This window comes from Pavona decussata, unplaced genomic scaffold, assembly GCF_977016875.1.
Source record: "Pavona decussata unplaced genomic scaffold, jaPavDecu1.1 SCAFFOLD_300, whole genome shotgun sequence".
Taxonomy (NCBI): Eukaryota; Metazoa; Cnidaria; class Anthozoa; order Scleractinia; family Agariciidae; genus Pavona; species Pavona decussata.
The window spans coordinates 4,556,237-4,561,694 of record NW_028145697.1 but is presented as its reverse complement, the minus strand read 5'-3'; the positions used below and the strand labels follow the sequence as shown (position 1 = coordinate 4,561,694).

Here is a 5,458-nt window from a genome sequence, read left to right as displayed (position 1 = left end):
CCAAACACAAAGAGAGGAAAGTGGCACAGATGCTAGAGACCAAGAACCTGCCGCTAGTACTAAAGATCAGGCCAGGAAACAATCAGCCGAACCTACCACAGTTGCTACAGAATTGACTGAAGAGCAAGATGTGCAGGAAGCCACTGACGCAAGTGAAGAGTCAGGGGATACCAATACGAAAAAGAGTCGTCGTAAAAAGAAAGAAAAACACAGTAAAACGAAGAGCACAGAAGAAAAGAAGGACAAACACTATACTAGTCGCAAATGTCCACTTTGCCGAAAAGAAGTATGTAACATGAAGCGACATATCATTCAAGTTCATGTTAAGAAGAATGAATGCTTACAAATGACCAGGGTTGCAGCTTTAGCGGAAATGGCCATCCACAAGGATCAGACAAGTGGTGGAAAGGCAATAAAGATAAGCAAAGGCGTCAAGAAGATCTATCAACGGCAAACAGAAATCTGTCCTTAATGTGACCGGGTCGTCATGTTCCTCACCACACACCTACAGCGAACTTATGGCTATAACAGAGAAGATGAAGAATATCACGCATTACTACGGATGACCAGACAATACGCAGGCAAAACAAGAGAGATCCTCTGGCAAAAACAAGAGGCGTTCCACAAAAAGTGAGTCTTCAGAGTCTGAGGATGATGTGCCCAGAAAGAAAACCAAGTCAGCACTAGACCTACTAGCTGATGAGCTCTTAACCTCCGACTCGAGCGATGAAAGTTGGTTTGATCACACTCAAAATGCCATACCAGCAAGTCCTCTTCAAGGCAGAAGATCTGAAATCAGGCAGCTTGAAATCCAAGCAGCCTCAGCTCCAGAGCTTGAAGAACACCACAGCCAAGAGGAAGAACGCAACAGCCAAGATGCCAGTGAAAGTGATTACGCCCCAGAAAGCAACGAAGAGGAAGATGAATCAGAAGAGGATGGATGTGAAAACGATAGTAACAGCGTGGCGGATAAATCCATGCACGAAACTTGGAAAACGTTTTAACAGAGGGGACAGGCCAACAACTTCCTGGATAAGCTGCTTGTCTTGTTCTATCAGTACCTTCAAGATATTATTGGCGGATAGAAGAAGGAAAGGAATGCCCTAGAACAAGCACAGAGAGTTCGGCGAATCATGGAAACTATGAAGCAACAACCCAATGATAGCACATTAAGCTCTCTACTAGAAGATGGTGGCATTCAAATCTGGAGGAAGTTTGCAAAACCACTCCTTGACAAGAAAGAAGCGAGACCAGGGACCATCAAAGCTGCACTTAATGCCATTGTCAACTTCCTACAGTTTCTACTGGACTACAGCGATCATAAGATGAAAGAGATGCCTGCTGTTGCTGATGATACCCTGGAGCGAGCGAGACGAATGCTTCCACGCATTTCAGCAATGAGCTGCTCGGTGAATAAGCTTTATGATCACGAAAAATGGGAGCAGATTCTTGAGGAGCAGGTAAAAAGGATCACCCCAGAAGATACCAGCAACATGATTGACAGCGAACCCGCAAAAGAAGCCATTGAACTATTAGTAAAATCTTCAGCCAAACCACCATCTGAGTCAGAGTTCGTTGTCATACGCGACTTCATAATTGCCAGAATTGGTATAGAGAACGGCCAGTGCCCAGGGCCGCTTGAGACGGCTCGGCTTCGTGATTTTGAGCGACTGGATGTTTGTAACTCGCCATAAGAGTAGTAGAGATGGACCGGCACCACTGACACTGTCTCCCAATCTAAAATCCAATCTCGAAACGTACATCAAGAATGTCAGACCAGCCCGAAATGGTGATGAAGGTGTACAAACGCGTTAAGTACCTGCAGGGTAAAAATTACGATTTTAACCTCTCAAATGTAGACAAAGAAGATGCCATGTCTAAGACAAGCAGATGGGTTGAAAGTATCTCCTCCTCACGATTTGGAGGCAGAAGATCGTGGGCTCCTGAGGATGAAAAGATCATCGACAAGGCTTTTAAATCATACAAGAGCTGCCCACAAAAGGCCATCATAATAAGTGAGTTTGAAGGAGATCCAGAGCTGAAGGAAATTGCAAATCGTAACACTATGGATAGGTGCTACGAAAAGGTGAAAAACATTTTTAAGAAGAGGAAGTAGATGTCAGGCTCTCTTGGCTGTTTCTGTTCGGTTGTTGTTTAAAATATGAAAAAAAAAAACAAAAAAAGGAAAACAAAAAAAACAAAACAATGCGTTGTGTTGGTTACTCGATGATACACTCTAAATGACTGTGACATGACACCTGTTGCAATTCGTCTGGGATAAAACATGAGCTGGGGTAGCCAACCCCCGGGGAGTGCCCCACGAAATGCTAAGGAGTCTTGGCTGTCTCAGTCGCAAGGAAAATGCTTATCCTGGCTACAATGAGTCAAGTTGGTAACTTGATGATACCCTCTAAATGACTGGTACTGATGAGATAGTACAGTCTTAGAGTAATACCCTCACAAAAAAAGTGAGGGGGGGGGGGGGGGACCAGGAAACCAAGCAACACTCTTACACCACACCAAACATCCTCGCTTGACGCCTCTTAACTTTAGCCAATATTCACCTAACTTTTTGTGCTGACTCAGCAATTTAAAGCATTGTAAATGTCATTAAAATAGAGCTAATGAACCAGAGAATCGCCTTACCACATAATAACAAATCTCCAGCTAATTACGCAAGCGCAAAGTCATAGCGTAAATCCCAGATGGCCACCAAACCCAAGATGGTGTGCCTAATTTTATGCAAAAAAAAAAAAATTCTAAATCACTTAAAAAAATTGTTTATAACTCCTCACACCTACAACCAATAAAAATCAACACTTAAAAACATCCTACAAGTGATTAGAACACTAACCCCCGAATATTCAAAAACATTACAGCTTCTGAAAAAAAAAGTAGGGAAATCAACAACCACCTACAAAATCGAAAGTAGGGAAATTAACAACGTAGGAACAACAACAGAAAAAGTAGGGAAATCAACAGATAATAGAGGGAAATCAACAACGCGTAGGGATGTCAGAACAAGTAGGGATATCACCAATGACCTAACCATCAAGCTGGTAGTGGTTTACGCTAACATCATCAGTTATAACATAGCGCGTGTGCTTCCCTATCTAATTGCTATTGGCGTCATCATGGTATATTTCTCAACATACGCACGGCCGTGCGTCCATTTGATGACGTGTGCAACTTGCAGACAAACTCGGGTTTCCGTCGCTTAAAGTTATTACAAAGTTTCACCGGAAATGGAACTAGAAAATAATGAAGTACTACCCGACTTCTCTCTTGAAATGGAGTTTTTAGCACCCAAAGAGAAGAGCAAAAGCAGTGAAAAAACGCGTTTTCCAAATTTAACAGAGCCCGAGCTGCAGAAAATTCTCGCAGAAAGGCACTCCGCTCGCACTAAAAAAGCCACAAATTGGTCTGTGGCAACATTCAAAGGTAATTATTACTGTTTCTTTTGTTTGTTCATGCTAATGAAAAACAAGAAGTTACTTACAGACTCGGTAACAAAATTATTAAAACGAAATAATCGGAGAGGAAAAAATTTCCGCAGTTGCTAAAGTGTACGGTATTTGACTAATTACGCAACAACAACAAGTAAAGTACTTGACAACTTGTATCTAAGCTGAGAGATTTATTCAAACACGGTTAAAAAAATCGTCATGCATTGTCTATAAACTAAATGGTATTACTGAACATTTTTTTAGCTTGGTGCACTGAGAGAAAAATACAAACGCCGCTTGAAAATATGACACTTGGTCAGCTGGATACAAACCATCGCAGATTCTACGCAGAGGGCAGGAACAAATCAGGAGAAGTGTACAGCAAGTCTACACTCCTCGGTTTTCGCCAGTCCGTGGAACGATTTCTAAACGCGCCGCCACTTAATAAAGGCCTAAAGCTCTCGTCCGACGCGTACTTTAAAAGATCAAACGAGATGCTGAATGCATAAGTTCTCAACCTGAAGCGTCAGGGGAAAGAAAATGTAAAGCACAAGCCCACAATTAAAAACGAAGATTTGGTGCGGCTTAAATCCTCACAGGTTCTTACACTGAGCAACCCACTCGCTCTTCTACGAAATGTATGGTTCCATGTGGTTCTCTTTTTTTGTAGAAGAGGTTGGGAGGGACAGAGACAGCTCAAACTGACCAGCTTCAAGTTTGAAGTCGACCCAACTGGCCGAAAGTACGTGACGATGGCACATGAAGAGGCTACAAAGAATCATCCCAGTGGAGTATCTGACGTTCCCAGCACAGAAAAGTACGCCCGAATGTATGAAACAGAAGACCCGAACGACGGCTATAAGGCCTTGGAGCTGTACTTATCGAAATTAAATTTAAAGTGCGATTCGTTTTTTCAATATCTACGAAAGAATTGGAGTGTTGGAGACAACGTATGGTATGAAGCGCGTCCCGTCGGAGTGAACTCGCTCGACTCCATGATGAAGAATATCAGCGAAGCAGCATTCCTGTCAAAAACCTACACGAACCATAGCATCAGAGCAACTGCCATAACTCTGTGGTCTAATGCAGGGATCCCCAACAGACACATCATGGCGATCTCCGGCCACAGGAGTGAACAAAGTCTTGCACATTACAATACGCGCCCATCTTCGTCCCAGCTTCGCAGTTGCAGTGAAGTTCTCTCAAGAAGCCTTGTGCCTGGTTCATCTGAGTCTTCTACCACTGCTGTTTGTAGAGAAATTCAAAACAACAGTGTGGTCGTCGCACAAGAGAAGACAACAACAGCAAGTTCCCTGAGCTTGGTCTTCTCCAACTGTACCGTGCAGAACGTAAACATCGTTATGAATCCAAACTCCAGTTTCGGCCTTTAACTTTGACTTGAACATTTGACAAATTTGAGTACTTTATCATTCTTTGGACTTGGAAAAACGTTTGTCTACATTTTCATTGACTTTCAACATATTCAAAGCAGCAATTTTCATTGCCAATTTCGGATGAAACGTTCTTGTCATCAAACGTGCAAACAATCATTGCGACGTGTTTGTAACCAGCCAATAAGAATCTTTGTTTTTCTGTACGCGCATTGAGAGAATTTTGTAATCGATCACAAATAAACCTCTTTTCCGCGCACTATTTTCTTGTCACTATGTTATAAAAGAATTGGTTCATGCCTTTAGCTGTGCGTATATCGAGTTATGGATGCACTTGGGAAGTTTGGAGAGCACTCAAGAAGCTAGAGTTGCTCTCCGCTATGCCTCGAGCAACTCTTACGCTTCTTACGTGCTCTCCAAACTTCCCGCGTGCATCCATAACTCGATATACGCACACTAAGCATGAACCAATTCTTAAATGTCTCAATTGTGAAGAAGAACACCCAAGAAGAAGTGGACACGCTGATCCCTAACCAGGTGTTGCATTCACTAGATGGGCATTTGTCGCAAGAGATTTGTGTATCCTCGCCAGACACTGACGTACTAGTGCTGCTGCTCGAC

At 42.8% G+C, this 5,458-nt stretch overlaps 1 pseudogene across 1 annotated transcript; it reads left to right on the top strand.

The window, feature by feature from the left end:
* The first annotated feature begins 3,184 nt into the window (after positions 1-3,184).
* Positions 3,185-5,142, top strand: LOC146454747 (uncharacterized; annotated as a pseudogene). Its single transcript, XR_014859208.1, has 2 exons — positions 3,185-3,441; positions 3,711-5,142. The product of XR_014859208.1 is annotated as an uncharacterized LOC146454747 (transcript).
* Positions 5,143-5,458: the final 316 nt, after the last annotated feature.